This window comes from Chiloscyllium plagiosum, unplaced genomic scaffold, assembly GCF_037043375.1.
Source record: "Chiloscyllium plagiosum isolate Xiang-an unplaced genomic scaffold, Cpla_swu_hap1 HiC_scaffold_5, whole genome shotgun sequence".
Taxonomy (NCBI): Eukaryota; Metazoa; Chordata; class Chondrichthyes; order Orectolobiformes; family Hemiscylliidae; genus Chiloscyllium; species Chiloscyllium plagiosum.
Genome location: NW_028270143.1, coordinates 132090776 through 132107455, shown reverse-complemented (window position 1 = coordinate 132107455; position 16680 = coordinate 132090776). Strand labels below are relative to the sequence as shown.

Here is a 16680-nt window from a genome sequence, read left to right as displayed (position 1 = left end):
ATAGTCCAATAGGTTTATTTCAAATCACAGGCTATTGGAACGTTCCTTCTTCAGGTGACGCCTGGTGTTGTGTGACTTTTGACCTTGTCCACCCCAGTCCAACACTGGCATCTCCACATCATGATTTCCAGAAGGCCTTGATTAGGTGTCACGCAGGAGGCTATAAATGAGGTAAGAGCCCATGGTGTTAGGGGCTAGGGAAAGGCATGGATAGAGGATTGGCTGACTGGCAGAAGGCAGAGCGTGAGGATAAAGGGGTCTTTTTTGAAGATGGCAGCCAGTGATTAGTAGAGTTCCGCATGGGTTCACATTGGCACTATAATTATTCATGTTATACATTATCAATCAGGATGAAGGAACTGAAGGCATTGTTGCTAGTTTTCAGCTGACACAAAGATAGTTGGAGGTACAGGTAGTGGTGAGGAAGCAAAGAGGCTACAGAAGGACTTGGACAAGTTAGGAGAGTGGGCACATAAGTGGCAGATGGAATACAAAGTGAGAAAGTGTGAGATTATGCACTTTGGTTGGAAGAATGGAGGCATAGATTATTTTCTAAATGGGGAAATGCTTCAGAAATCTGAAACCACAAAGGGACTTGGGATTCCTATTTCAGGTTAACATGCAAGTTCAATTGGCAGTTAAAAAGGCAGCTATTCATTCGTGCAGGAAAATGTTTGTGTTTCAGATTGTTAAAATTACATCCCTGTATGGAATCGCATTCAATGAGTCAGACATTTGAAAATCCCCTGGATATCCTTGACAATTCTTGACAGGGCAAGACCAACACACACGTCCAAGAAGATGCAAATTCCATCAGAACTCTCCCAAAAAATACTTCATTCATTTATCACATTTGTAAAAATATGTGACAATATATTCCAAATTGATTGTCACAGAAAATACAATAAAATTCAACTATTCTCGGTATGACATGTTGCCTCAATAGGAGAGCAATCAATCAATCTTTGAAATAAACACTTTCATGTCAGAAGTACGTTCAGAGTGCACAACTTAATATGACAGACAGTGCAACAGATTTCAACTCATTCCAAACCCAAAGCTGTTCGTATGGCAAACCCTCCACTGCGTCCTGTCTTCATGGGTGTTCACACCAACTCTACAAGGGGACTTGCAGGGGAGGTATGAAGATGGTGAATCTTGGCATTTCCAACTGGGAGACATTTGCTGACGACTGTGACATTTGGAAGAGGTGAGAAGAGACAGTAATGGAGGGCTGGCCACGAAGTGGACCCAGGAAAAACAGGCCAGTGAATCAGACACTTTCTGAACCTAATGACTGCACCAAATGCAGCACTGGCTACCATTGCCAAAGGTGCGGTTCCTGAGCTGCAGGAGGTGATGCTTAACACAAAGTTGACTACGACATCGCTGTATGAGACAGAACAATGCCCCTCATAGTGTTTTATAACCATCACGCTTACAGTCACTGAAAAGTAAAGACTCCAATCATGACAGAATGGTTACATCCCAGAAGAAAGGATGTTCAGCCCATCTAGCACATGAGGGCTCTCAACCAGAGCCATTCTGTCGGGGCTGCTGTGAGAATAAATCTTTTTCACCCACTTAGGGTCTGCAGTGCATTGCCTGGAAATGTGGTGGAGGCAGGTTCAGATGAGGCATTCAGGAGGAGTACTGGATGGATAGAAATGAAGTGCAAGTGTGTGGAGATAAAACAGGAAATTGGTACGAGGTAATGATGCTTGTTTGAATTGGCAGAGGTCACCAGACCCGAAACATTAACTCTGATTTCTCTTGTCAGAAGCTGCCAGACCTGCTGAGATTTTCCAGCAATTTCTGTTTTTGTGTCAGAGTTCCAGAATCCGCAGTTCTTTAGGTTTTTTGATAGGTCATAACTTTATTTGTTTTGGTTTGAATGTAGTAAAATTTAAAAGCAGTAAATTACTCCAGAACAACTCTTTAACAGAATAATTTAATATGCATTGCTATAATGCAGAGCTCAGGGCTGTCTGTGGCACAGTGATAGTGTCCTTACCTCTGGACCCAGAGGCCTAGGTTCAAGTCCCACTTGCTCCAAGGTATGTAATGACATCTCTGAACAGGTTGATTAGATAACTAGAGTGTTTACAGAGGAAAATACAGTTAAAAGTGAATGAACTTTGCAGTACTAATCTTAAAGAACAGCATGCTACATTTAGCATTAAAAATTTAAAAAAATTACCTACACCATACCCCTACACCTAACACGGGCAATGAGAAATAATAATTTCAAAAAGATTCAAAGTTGGATCAAACAGGACAGGATCGGACATCTTGGAGATGACAGTTCTTGAGATACAGAAGTGCTTCAAAATTAAACATCAAGTTTAAAAAGGCTGAGACCATGGCTGTCTGGAATGTGAATTCCGGCACACACACAGGATAAGAGCCGCCAGATAGCCTTCCAACCCTATGGCCTGCCTGCCTCTTTCAACACTAGCACAGACTTACCAAGGCATCAGCATAATTGAAAAAGCAGCAACAACAGGCAGCAGCTCTGAAAGCTGGTGGACACAGAGAGTCAGGACAAGATTGAGGGAGAAGAAACAGACAAAAGGTAAAGCCCACAAGTGGTGCCAATTGAAAAGCTAATCAAAAGACTGTCACTGGGCAGAATTTCCCTGAACACGCACTGATGTAGAATTGGCTGGAATTCTCCCTCACTGCTCCAATAAGACAGCACTGGATAACTCACAATGTGTTTAGATTAGATTACATTACAATATGGAAACAGGCCCTTCGGCCCAACAAGTCCACATCGACCCGCCGAAGCGCAACCCACCCATACCCCTACACCTAACACGGGCAATTTAGCATGGCCAATTCACCCTGACCTGCACATCTTTAGACTGTGGGAGGAAACCGGAGCACCCCCACGCAGACACGGGGAGAACGTGCAAACTCCACACAGTCAGTCGCCTGAGGCGGGAATTGAACCCGGGTCTCTGGCGATGTGAGGCAACAGTGCTAACCACTGTGCCACCGTGCCGCCCAGTAGTTAGTTTTTAAAACAGCAAAACAAAAACCCTTCATCCAGTTTCTTTAGTTTCAAAACAATCATTTCCCATTTTGAATCCACAGTCCAAACATAAATGATCTTTTTACTGAGATAATTCTTTCTTTGTCTGAACTATCTTTTGGATGATGTAATTCCCAGTATTCTGTGAGCTACATTGACATAGATTTACTGGAATGTTGCCAGGGCTGGAGAGTGGTTGCTATGAGAAGGGATTGGAGAGATTGGGGGTGTATTCATTGGAACAGAGGAGGTTGGGGTGACATGATTGAGGGGTACAGTACTGTGAGGCAAAGAGATCGAGTAGGAACCTGTTTCCCTTGGCAGTGAGCTCAAAAATAGTGGTCGTAGATTCAGGCTCAGTGGCAGAAGGACTAGAGGGGAGGTGAAGAAGACCTTTTCAATGTTGTGGTGGGTGCTGGTGGGTGTCTGGAATTCACTGCTTAAATTGGTGGTGGAGGCTCTTTTAAAAAGTGAAACTCTTTTAAAATGTACCTGTACCTGCACCTTAAATGCAGAAAGCTGCAGGATTATGGGCTGTGTGCAGGAACGTAGGATTAGAAAAGGCATCTGCGTATCTTTGGGTCGGCATGCACAAGATGGGCCAAATGGCCCTCTTCTGTGCTATATCATTCTACAGTTCTGTGGTTCTGTAGTCGAGTATTCATCAATAGGGTCCTTTTCACCCTGTGTTCTACTATTGAACACACACTTTTTATAAGATTTTTACATTTATTCAGGATTCCAAGTATATCTTGAAGGCTTTCAAAATTTCTGCAATCTGTCCTTTCTGTTTTTTGAGAGATTTAGAATGAAACACACTTTGTAACAGTCATTTCCCAACAAGTGGTGAGTGTTGCTATAGGTACCTGCAGTGGCTCATGAAGTAAATCTGTCACAATCCCATCGTTTTGTCAGTGCAGCTGGAAATGTTGCCAGTTGTTTCTTGTCACCTTGGATTTTAACTGGAGTTGAGAGAGGAAAATTGATCGTCATTGTGTGACTTATTCAGTGGTTCAGCTGCCTTCCTTTTCATGATTTGGAGATGCCGGTGTTGGACTGGGGTGGACAAAGTTAAAAATCACACGATACCAGGTTATAGTCCAACAGGTTTATTTGGAAGCACTCGCTTTCGGAGCGACGCTCTTTCATCAGGTGGCTGTGGAGAATAAGATTGTAAGACACAGAATTTATCCTTTTCAGTGGCTTTTAGTAACCTTTTGCTTTTCTGAACATTCTTGTTCCTCCTTTATTAACTGTGCTTCAGTACAGCTCTTCACAATTCACATGGGGAGGCCATGGCCCAGTGATGTTACTGCTGAACTGTTAATCCACAGGCCCAGGCAATGTCCCGGGGACCTGGGTTTGAATCCTATCACGACAGAAGGTGGAATTTGAATTTGGTGTAAAGCTGGAAATTAAAGTCTCATGATGACCCTGAAAGCATTCTTGACAATTGGAAAAAACCCATCTGGGTCATGAATGTCCTTTAGGGAAGGAAACTGCCATCCTTATCTGGTCTGGCCTACATGTGACTCCAGACCCACAGTGTTTGATTCTCAACTGCCCTCTGGGTAATTAGAGATCGGCAATAAATACTGGCAGCAAAATCCACATTCTGTGAATAAATCTTTAAAAATTCAATTTCAGCTCCATTTCAGTTCACGGTGTACATGTTCAATGGTGCAATGTTGTGTGTACTCTGTCCTTATTACAAACAGTTGCCTGCTGATGACAGACTCATGACCTTTCACAGCAACCAAGAAAGCATGACAGTATGTGATGGCATTTCAACCCAAACACTTAACAATGAGAGGCGTTTATGTTTCCCTTTGAACCCAGCGTGGTGTTCTGAGGGGCAGGTTTGTAGATAGACAAAAATTGACATTGAGCACCCTTAAAAAAAAGGAAGCTCCAGATCTGGTCGCAGTGAGCTTTGGAGATGTACAGCACAGAAACAGACCCTTCGGTCCAACTTGTCCATGCCGACCAGATATCCCAACCTAATTTAGTCTCACTTGGCCCTTATCCCTCCAAACCCATTCTACTCATATACCCATCCAGATGCCTTTTAAATGTTGTCATTGTACCAGCCTCCACCACTTCCTTTGGCAGCTCATTCCATACACGTTACACACGAAAGTTGCCCCTTAGATCCCTTTTATATCTTTCCCCTCTCACCCTAAACCTATCCCCTCTAGATCTGGACTCTCCCAACCCAGGGAAAAGACCTTGTCCATTTACCCTATCCATGCCCATCATGATTTTATAAACCTCTGTAAGGTCCCCCCTCAGCATCCGACACTCCAGGGAAAACAGCCTCAGCCTGTTGCCTCTCCCTATAGCTCAAACCCTCCAACACTGGCAAATTTCTTGTGAATCTTTTCTGAACCCTTTCAAGTTTCAAAACATCCTTCCTATAGGAGGGAGGCCAGATTTGTGCACAATATTTCAAAAGTGGCCTAACCAATGTCCTGTACAGCCACAACATGACCTCCCAACTCCTGAACTCAATACTCTGACCAATAAAGGAAAGCATACCAAACACCACCTTCACTATCCTATCTACCCGGGACTCCACTTTCAAGGAGCTATGAACCTGCACTCCAAGGTCTCTTTGTTCAGTAACACTCCCGAGGACCTTACCATTATGTGTATAAGGTAGGTTCTCATGAATTTCTCAAAATATTAATAACAGAATTAAAGAAGCATAGAGACCTTGAAGGAGGTGACAGAGATAGGGAGGGGGTGTAGGAGCTGGAGGGGGTTACAGAGATAGGGAGGGGGTGTAGGAGCTGGAGGGGGTTACAGAGATAGGGAGGGGGTGTAGGAGCTGGAGGGGGTTACAGAGATAGGGAGGGGGTGTAAGAGCTGGAGGGGTTTACAGAGATAGGGAGGGGGTGTACGGGCTGGAGGGGGTTACAGAGATAGGGAGGGGGTGTAGGAGCTGGAGGGGGTTACAGAGATAGGGAGGGGGTGTAAGAGCTGGAGGGGTTTACAGAGATAGGGAGGGGGTGTACGGGCTGGAGGGGGTTACAGAGATAGGGAGGGTGTAGGGACTGGAAGGAGGTGACAGAGATAGGGAGGGGGTGTAGGAGCTGGAGGGGGTTACAGAGATAGGGAGGGGTGTAGGGGCTGGAGGGGGTTACAGAGATAGGGAGGGGGTGTAGGGGCTGGAGGGGGTTACAGGGATAGGGAGGGGGTGTAGGGGCTGGAGGGGGTTACAGAAATAGGGAGGGGGTGTAGGAGCTGGAGGGGGTTACAGAGATAGGGAGGGTGTAGGGGCTGGAGGGGGTTACAGGGATAGGGAGGGGGTGTAGGGGCTGGAGGGGGTTACAGAGATAGGGAGGGGGTGTAGGGGCTGGAGGGGGTTACAGAGATAGGGAGGGTGTAGGGGTTGGAGGGGGTTACAGAGATAGGGAGGGGGTGTAGGGGCTGGAGGGGGTTACAGAGATAGGGAGGGGGTGTAGGAGCTGGAGGGGGTTACAGAGATAGGGAGGGGGTGTAAGAGCTGGAGTGGTTTACAGAGATAGGGAGGGGGTGTAGGGGCTGGAGGGGGTTACAGAGATAGGGAGGGGGTGTAAGAGCTGGAGGGGGTTACAGAGATAGGGAGGGGGTGTAGGGGCTGGGGGGGGTGACAGAGATAGGGAGGGGGTGTAGGGGCTGGAGGGGGTTACAGAGATAGGGAGGGGGTGTAGGGTCTGGAGTGGTTTACAGAGATAGGGAGGGGGTGTAAGAGCTGGAGTGGTTTACAGAGATAGGGAGGGGGTGTAGGGGCTGGAGGGGGTTACAGAGATAGGGAGGGGGTGTAGGAGCTGGAGGGGGTTACAGAGATAGGGAGGGGGTGTAAGAGCTGGAGTGGTTTACAGAGATAGGGAGGGGGTGTAGGGGCTGGAGGGGGTTACAGAGATAGGGAGGGGGTGTAAGAGCTGGAGGGGGTTACAGAGATAGGGAGGGGGTGTAGGGGCTGGGGGGGGTGACAGAGATAGGGAGGGGGTGTAGGGGCTGGAGGGGGTTACAGAGATAGGGAGGGGTGTAGGGGCTGGAGGGGGTGACAGAGATAGGGAGGGGGTGTAGGGGCTGGAGGGGGTTACAGAGATAGGGAGGGGTGTAGGGGCTGGAGGGGGTTACAGAGATAGGGAGGGGGTGTAGGGACTGGAGGGGGTTACAGAGATAGGGAGGGGGTGTAGTGGCTGGAGGGGGTTACAGAGATAGGGAGGGGGTGTAGGGACTGGAGGGGGTTACAGAGATAGGGAGGGGGTGTAGGGGCTGGAGGGGGTTACAGAGATAGGAAGGGGGTGTAGGAGCTGGAGGGGGTTACAGAGATAGGGAGGGGGTGTAGGGACTGGAGGGGGTTACAGAGATAGGGAGAGGGTGTAGGGGCTGGAGGGGGTTACAGAGATAGGGAGGGGGTGTAGGGACTGGAGGGGGTTACAGAGATAGGGAGGGGGTGTAGGGACTGGAGGGGGTTACAGAGATAGGGAGGGGGTGTAGGGGCTGGAGGGGGTTACAGAGATAGGGAGGGGGTGTAGGGGCTGGAGTGGTTTACAGAGATAGGGAGGGGGTGTAGGAGCTGGAGGGGGTTACAGAGATAGGGAGGGGGTGTAGGAGCTGGAGGGGGTTACAGAGATAGGGAAGGGGTGTAGGGGCTGGGGGGGTTACAGAGATAGGGAGGGGGTGTAGGAGCTGGAGGGGGTTACAGGGATAGGGAGGGGGTGTAGGGGCTGGAGGGGGTTACAGAGATAGGGAAGGGGTGTAGGGGCTGGGGGGGTTACAGAGATAGGGAGGGGGTGTAGGGACTGGAGGGGGTTACAGAGATAGGGAGGGGGTGTAGGGGCTGGGGGGGTTACAGAGATAGGGAGGGGGTGTAGGGACTGGGGGGGTTACAGAGATAGGGAGGGGGTGTAGGGGCTGGGGGTGTTACAGAGATAGGGAGGGGGTGTAGGGGCTGGAGGGGGTTACAGAGATAGGGAGGGTGTAGGGGTTGGAGGGGGTTACAGAGATAGGGAGGGGGTGTAGGGGCTGGAGGGGGTTACAGAGATAGGGAGGGGGTGTAGGGGCTGGAGGGGGTTACAGAGATAGGGAGGGGGTGTAGGGGCTGGAGGGGGTTACAGAGATAGGGAGGGGGTGTAGGGGCTGGGGGGGTTACAGAGATAGGGAGGGGGTGTAGGGGCTGGGGGGGTTACAGAGATAGGGAGGGGGTGTAGGGGCTGGAGGGGGTTACAGAGATAGGGAGGGGGTGTAAGAGCTGGAGGGGTTTACAGAGATAGGGAGGGGGTGTACGGGCTGGAGGGGGTTACAGAGATAGGGAGGGTGTAGGGACTGGAAGGAGGTGACAGAGATAGGGAGGGGGTGTAGGAGCTGGAGGGGGTTACAGAGATAGGGAGGGGTGTAGGGGCTGGAGGGGGTTACAGAGATAGGGAGGGGGTGTAGGGGCTGGAGGGGGTTACAGGGATAGGGAGGGGGTGTAGGGGCTGGAGGGGGTTACAGAAATAGGGAGGGGGTGTAGGAGCTGGAGGGGGTTACAGAGATAGGGAGGGTGTAGGGGCTGGAGGGGGTTACAGGGATAGGGAGGGGGTGTAGGGGCTGGAGGGGGTTACAGAGATAGGGAGGGGGTGTAGGGGCTGGAGGGGGTTACAGAGATAGGGAGGGTGTAGGGGTTGGAGGGGGTTACAGAGATAGGGAGGGGGTGTAGGAGCTGGAGGGGGTTACAGAGATAGGGAGGGGGTGTAGGAGCTGGAGGGGGTTACAGAGATAGGGAGGGGGTGTAGGGACTGGAGGGGGTTACAGAGATAGGGAGGGGGTGTAAGAGCTGGAGGGGGTTACAGAGATAGGGAGGGGGTGTAGGGTCTGGAGTGGTTTACAGAGATAGGGAGGGGGTGTAAGAGCTGGAGTGGTTTACAGAGATAGGGAGGGGGTGTAGGGGCTGGAGGGGGTTACAGAGATAGGGAGGGGGTGTAGGAGCTGGAGGGGGTTACAGAGATAGGGAGGGGGTGTAAGAGCTGGAGTGGTTTACAGAGATAGGGAGGGGGTGTAGGGGCTGGAGGGGGTTACAGAGATAGGGAGGGGGTGTAAGAGCTGGAGGGGGTTACAGAGATAGGGAGGGGGTGTAGGGGCTGGGGGGGGTGACAGAGATAGGGAGGGGGTGTAGGGGCTGGAGGGGGTTACAGAGATAGGGAGGGGTGTAGGGGCTGGAGGGGGTGACAGAGATAGGGAGGGGGTGTAGGGGCTGGAGGGGGTTACAGAGATAGGGAGGGGTGTAGGGGCTGGAGGGGGTTACAGAGATAGGGAGGGGGTGTAGGGACTGGAGGGGGTTACAGAGATAGGGAGGGGGTGTAGTGGCTGGAGGGGGTTACAGAGATAGGGAGGGGGTGTAGGGACTGGAGGGGGTTACAGAGATAGGGAGGGGGTGTAGGGGCTGGAGGGGGTTACAGAGATAGGAAGGGGGTGTAGGAGCTGGAGGGGGTTACAGAGATAGGGAGGGGGTGTAGGGACTGGAGGGGGTTACAGAGATAGGGAGAGGGTGTAGGGGCTGGAGGGGGTTACAGAGATAGGGAGGGGGTGTAGGGACTGGAGGGGGTTACAGAGATAGGGAGGGGGTGTAGGGACTGGAGGGGGTTACAGAGATAGGGAGGGGGTGTAGGGGCTGGAGGGGGTTACAGAGATAGGGAGGGGGTGTAGGGGCTGGAGTGGTTTACAGAGATAGGGAGGGGGTGTAGGAGCTGGAGGGGGTTACAGAGATAGGGAGGGGGTGTAGGAGCTGGAGGGGGTTACAGAGATAGGGAAGGGGTGTAGGGGCTGGGGGGGTTACAGAGATAGGGAGGGGGTGTAGGAGCTGGAGGGGGTTACAGGGATAGGGAGGGGGTGTAGGGGCTGGAGGGGGTTACAGAGATAGGGAAGGGGTGTAGGGGCTGGGGGGGTTACAGAGATAGGGAGGGGGTGTAGGGACTGGAGGGGGTTACAGAGATAGGGAGGGGGTGTAGGGGCTGGGGGGGTTACAGAGATAGGGAGGGGGTGTAGGGACTGGGGGGGTTACAGAGATAGGGAGGGGGTGTAGGGGCTGGGGGGGTTACAGAGATAGGGAGGGGGTGTAGGGCTGGAGGGGGTTACAGAGATAGGGAGGGTGTAGGGGATGGAGGGGGTTACAGAGATAGGGAGGGGGTGTAGGGGCTGGAGGGGGTTACAGAGATAGGGAGGGGGTGTAGGGGCTGGAGGGGGTTACAGAGATAGGGAGGGGGTGTAGGGGCTGGAGGGGGTTACAGAGATAGGGAGGGGGTGTAGGGGCTGGGGGGTTACAGAGATAGGGAGGGGGTGTAGGGGCTGGGGGGGTTACAGAGATAGGGAGGGGGTGTAGGGGCTGGAGGGGGTTACAGAGATAGGGAGGGTGTAGGGGTTGGAGGGGGTTACAGAGATAGGGAGGGGGTGTAGGAGCTGGAGGGGGTTACAGAGATAGGGAGGGGGTGTAGGGGCTGGAGGGGGTTACAGAGATAGGGAGGGGGTGTAGGGGCTGGAGGGGGTTACAGAGATAGGGAGGGGGTGTAGGGGCTGGAGGGGGTTACAGAGATAGGGAGGGGGTGTAGGGGCTGGAGGGGGTTACAGAGATAGGGAGGGGGTGTAGGGGCTGGAGGGGGTTACAGAGATAGGGAGGGGGTGTAGGGGCTGGAGGGGGTTACAGAGATAGGGAGGGGTTGTAGGAGCTGGAGGGGGTTACAGAGATAGGGAGGGGGTGTAGGGGCTGGAGGGGGTTACAGAGATAGGGAGGGGGTGTAGGGGCTGGAGGGGGTTACAGAGATAGGGAGGGGTGTAGGGGCTGGAGGGGGTTACAGAGATAGGGAGGGGGTGTAGGGGCTGGAGGGGGTTACAGAGATAAGGAGGGGGTGTACGGGCTGGAGGGGGTTACAGAGATAAGGAGGGGGTGTAAGTGCTGGAGGGGGTTACAGAGATAGGGAGGGGGTGTAGGGACTGGAGGCGGTTACAGAGATAGGGAGGGGGTGTAGGGGCTGGAGGGGGTTACAGAGATAGGAAGCGGGTGTAGGGACTGGAGGCGGTTACAGAGATAGGGAGGGGGTGTAGGGGCTGGAGGGGGTTACAGAGATAGGGAGGGGGTGTAGGAGCTGGAGGGGGTTACAGAGATAGGGAGGGGGTGTAGTGGCTGGAGGGGGTTACAGAGATAGGGAGGGGGTGTAGGGGCTGGAGGGGGTTACAGAGATAGGGAGGGGGTGTAGGGGCTGGAGGGGGTTACAGAGGTAGGGAGGGTGTAGGGGTTGGAGGGGGTTACAGAGATAGGGAGGGGGTGTAGTGGCTGGAGGGGGTTACAGAGATAGGGAGGGGGTGTAGGGGCTGGAGGGGGTTACAGAGATAGGGAGGGGGTGTAGGGGCTGGAGGGGGTTACAGAGGTAGGGCGGGTGTAGGGGTTGGAGGGGGTTACAGAGATAGGGAGGGTGTAGGGGTTGGAGGGGGTTTCAGAAATAGGGAGAGGGTGTAGGGGCTGGAGGGGGTTACAGAGGTAGGGAGGGTGTAGGGGTTGGAGGGGGTTACAGAGATAGGGAGGGTGTAGGGGTTGGAGGGGGTTACAGAGATAGGGAGAGGGTGTAGGGGCTGGAGGGGGTTACAGAGGTAGGGAGGGTGTAGGGGTTGGAGGGGGTTACAGAGATAGGGAGGGTGTAGGGGTTGGAGGAGGTGACAGAGATAGGGAGGGGGTGTAGAGGCTGGAGGGGGTTACAGAGGTAGGGAGGGGGTGTAGGGGCTGGAGGGGGTTACAGAGATAGGGAGGGTGTGTAGGGTCTGGAAGGGGTTACAGAGATAGGGAGGAGTGTATGGCTGGAGGGGGTTACAGAGATAGGGAGGGATGTAGGGGCTGGAGGAGGTGACGGAGATAGGGAGTGGGTGTAGGGGCTGGAGGGGGTTACAGAGATAGGGAGGGGGTGTAGGGGCTGGAGGGTGTTACAGAGATAGGGAGGGGGTGTAGGGTCTGGAAGGGGTTACAGAGATAGGGAGTGGTGTAGGGCTGGAGGGGGTTACCGAGATAGGGAGGGATGTAGGGGCTGGAGGAGGTGACAGAGATATGGAGGGGATATAGGAGTTGGAGGAGGTGACAGATAGGGAGGGAGTGTATGGGCCAAAGGGGGTTACAGAGATAGGGAGGGGATGTAGGAGTTGGAGGAGGTGACTGAGATAGGGAGGGGTGTAGGGGTTGGCGGAGGTGACAGAGATAGGGAGGGTGTAGGGGCTGGAGGGGGTTACAGAGATAGGGAGGGGGTGTAGGGGCTGGAGGGGGTTACAGAGATAGGGAGGGGTGTAGGGTCCGAAAGAGGTTACAGAGATATGGAGGGTGTAGGGGCTGGAGGGGGTTACAGCGATAGGGAGGGGATGTAGGAGTTGGAGGAGGTGACAGAGATAGGGAGGGTGTGTAGTGGCTGGAGGGGGTTACAGAGATAGGGAGGGGATGTAAGAGTTGGAGGAGGTGACAGAGATAGGGAGGGGGTGTAGGGGCTAGCGGGGGTTACTGAGATAGGGAGGAGTGTAGGAGTTGGAGGAGGTGACAGATAGGCGTATAGGGGCTGGAGGAGATTACAGAGATAGGGAAGGGTCCTAGGGGTTGGAGGAGATTACAGAGATAGGGAGGGTTTACATAGAACATAGAACATTACAGCGCAGTACAGGCCCTTCAGCCCTCGATGTTGCGCCGGCCTGTCATACCAATCTGAAGCCCATCCCTCCTACACTATTCCATGTACGTCCATATGCTTGTCCAATGACGACTTAAATGTACTTAAAGTTGGCAAATCTACTACCGATGCAGGCAAAGCATTCCATACCCTCCTTACTGAGTAAAGAAACTACCTCTGACATCTGTCCTATATCTATCACTCCTCAATTTAAAGCTTTGCCCCCTCGTGCTCACCGTCATCATACTTGAAAAAAGCTCTCTGTCCACTTTATCTCACCCTCTGATTATCTTGTATGTCTCTATTAAGTCACCTCTCAACCTTCTTCTCTCTAACGAAAACAGCCTCAAGTCCCTCAGCCTTTCCTCGTAAGACCTTCCCTCCATACCAGGCAACATCCTAGTAAATCTCCTCTGCACCCTTTCCAAAGCTTCCACATCCTTCTTATAATGCGGTGACCAGAACTGTACACAATACTCCAAGTGCGGCTGTACCAGAGTTTTGTACAGCTGTAGCATAACCTCATGGTTCTGGAACTCGATCCCTCTATTAATAAAAGGTAAAACACTGTATGCCTTCTTAACAACCCTGTCAACCTGGGTGGCAACTTTCAAGGATCTGTGTACCTGGACACCGAGATCTCTCTGCTCATCTACACTACCAAGAATCTTACCATTAGCCCAGTACTTTGCATTCCGATTACTCCATCCAAAGTGAATCACCTCACACTTGTCCACATTAAACTCCATTTGCCACCTCTCAGCCCAGCTCTGCAGCTTATCTATGTCTCTCTGTCACCTACAACATCCTTCGTCACTATCCACAACTCCACCGACCTTAGTGTCGTTTGCAAATTTACTAACTCACCCTTCTACACCCACATCCAGGTCGTTTATAAAAATGACGAACAGCAGTGGACCCAACACCGACCCTTGCGGTACACCACTGGTAACTGGACTCCAGGATGAACATTTCCCATCAACCACCACCCTCTGTCTTCTTTCAGCAAGCCAATTACTGATCCAAACTGGTATATCTCCCACAATCCCATTCCTCCGCATTTTGTACAATAGGGTTCTAGGGGCTGGAGGAGATTACAGAGATAGGGAGGGGGTGTAGGGGCTGGAGGGGGTTACAGAGATAGGGAGGGGGTGTAGGGGCTGGAGGAGATTACAGAGATAGGGAGGGGGTGTAGGGGCTGGAGGGAGTTACAGAGATAGGGAGGGGGTGTAGGGGCTCGAGGAGATTACAGAGATAGGGAGGGGGTGTAGGGGTGGAGGGGGTTACAGAGATAGGGAGGGGATGTAGGGGGTGGAGGGGGTTACAGAGATAGGGAGGGGTTCTAGGGGCTGGAGGGGGTTACAGAGATAGGGAGGGGTTCTAGGGGCTGGAGGAGATTACAGAGATAGGGAGGGATGTAGGGGCTGGAAGAGGTGACGGAGATAGGGAGGGGGTGTAGGGGTTGGAGGAGGTGACAGAAATAGGGAGAGGTATAGGGGCTGGAGGAGATTACAAAGATAGAGAGGGGTTCCAGGGGCTGGAAGAGGTGACAGAGATAGGGAGGGATGTAGGGGTTGGAGGAGGTGACAGAGATAGGGAGGGGGTGTAGGGGTTGGAGGAGGTGACTGAGATAGGGAGGGGTGTAGGGGTTGGCGGAGGTGACAGAGATAGGGAAGGGTATAGAGTTTGGAGTAGGTTACAGAGATAGGGAGGGGTGTGGGGGTTGGAGGAGGTAACAGAGACAGGGAGGGGGTGTAGGGAAGATAGTGAAACTTGAAAATGACCATGAGAATTTAAAACGGATACATTTCCACATGAGGAGCTGATCAGAGAAATTAGTTTGAAAGGGGATGAGAGCTGGTGTTTGTTCAGTCACAGGCAGCAGAGATTGAAATTGTATCAGGTTCATCGAGGGGAAATGAAAGCAGCAGCGTTTGTCAATGGACTGATCTGAATCCACTGTCCAACGTGTTCTAATGAATTTCTGGTGTTGATGATGGAGTTGGCAGTCCATTGACTATGGATGTTTTACCTGTATCCACTATCAAACAATACACATTCAGTTCAAGGCATCAATCAGTAAGCAATAAATTGGGTTCCAGCTGACACAGTCTTCACTGAAACTGCTGGCTCATTCTGACTTTGTGTTAATCAAAATCTTCTCTTCTGTTTCATCCACATCTGAATTTCTTCCTTTCAGAGATTAATCCACGTGATTCAAGTTATTCCCATCTGTTGAAATGTAACGATAAATTAATTGTTGCTTGTGAATCTCCATTACTCAGCATTCAGGAGCAGCTCAGATTAAAGAGCACGGTCTCAGTTGTCTGCATTCCCTCACATTCCAAACTTTGGTGATGGCTGCGGCCGATATGTGGCTCATCCTCAGTCAAAAGGGTCAGAAAACAAAGGTTTGACCATCGGATTAAGCCTGTTGACTGCACAATGTTCAACACCTAAAAGATCCAGTTCGGACTCAAAAGTAACAAGTAACATTCACGCCACACAAACACCCCACCAGCCCTTGACGCTCAATGGTGTTACCATCACTGAATCCCCCCACCATCAACGTCCTAGGGGTGAGCATTGTCTAGGAACTGAACTGAACTGGCCATACAAACACAGTGGTGACAAGAGCAGATCAGAGATTGGGAATAAAGCAGTGAGGAACTCACCTCTTGACTCCCCAAAGCCTGTCCACCATCTACAAGGCAGAAGTCAGGAGTGTGATGGAATACTCCCCAATTGCCTGATGGGTGCAGCTCCAACAACACTCAAGAAATTTTGATGTGGAGGTGCCGGTGGTGGAGTGGGTTAGACAAAGTCAGCAGTACAAAACACCAGGTAAAAGTCCAACAAGTTTATTTGAAATCACAAGTTTTCAGAGTGCTGCTCCTTTGTCAGGTGAAGTTCCTAACATCTTCACTTGATGAAGGAGCGGCACTCGGAAAGCTTGTGATTTCAAGTAAACGTTTTGGACTATAACCGGTGCCATGACTTCTGAGCCAAGAAGCTTGACACCATCCAGGACAAAGCAGCCGCTTGATTGGCACCATATCCACAAGCATCCACTCCCTCCACTACCAATGCCCAGTAGCAGCAGTGTGTACTATCTACAAGATGCACTGCAGAAACTCACCAAAGTTCCTTAGACAGCCCCTTCCAAACCCACGACCACTTCCACCTGGAAGGACAAGGGCAGCAGATAAATGGGAACACCATCCCCTGCAGGTTCCCCTCCAAGCCCCTTATCATCCTGAGTTTGAAAATGTATCACCATTCCTTCACTGTTGCTGGGCCAAAATCCTGGAATTCCCTCCCTAAGGGCATTGTGTAGAGAATGAGAGAACCTGAGAGAAAACAACACTATCAGAGGGTTAGTGCTGAGGGAGGGCCGCAATGTCAGAGTGTCAGTGCTGAGAGAGGGCTGCAATGTCGGAGGGTCAGTGCTGAGGGAGGGCCGCAATGTTGGAGGGTCAGTGCTGAGGGAATACCGCAGTGTTGGAGGATCAGCGCTGAGGTAGTGCCGCACTGACAGAGGGTCAATGCTGAGGGAGCGCCGCACTGTCGGATGGTCATTGATGAGGTAGTGCTGCACTGTCGGAGGGTCAGTGCTGAGGGAGTGCCGCACTGTTGGAGGGTCAGTGCTGAGGGAGTGCCACACTGTCGGAGCTTCAGTGCTGAGGTAGCGCTGCACTGTCGGAGGGTCAGTGCTGAGGGAGTGCCGCACTGTTGGAGGGTCAGTACTGAGGGAGTACTGCACTGTTAGAGGGTCAGTGCTGAGGGAGTGCCACACTGTCGGAGTGTCAGTGCTGAGGGAGCGCCACACTGTCGGAGGGTCAGTGCTGAGGGAGTGCCACACTGTCGGAGGGTCAGTGCTGAGGGAGCGCCGCACTGTCGGAGGGTCAGTGCTGAGGGAGCGCCGCATTGTCAGAGGGTCAGTGCTGATGGAGTGCCACACTGTTGAAGGGTCAGTAA

At 52.1% G+C, this 16680-nt stretch overlaps 1 long non-coding RNA gene across 1 annotated transcript; it reads right to left on the bottom strand.

The window, feature by feature from the left end:
• Window positions 1-1757: 1757 nt before the first annotated feature.
• Window positions 1758-14869, bottom strand: LOC148150029 (uncharacterized). The gene is made up of 3 exons (XR_015757140.1): window positions 14735-14869; window positions 3904-3999; window positions 1758-2094 (listed from the first exon to the last, which is right to left on the bottom strand). It is a non-coding gene; the product is annotated as an uncharacterized LOC148150029 (long non-coding RNA).
• Window positions 14870-16680: the final 1811 nt, after the last annotated feature.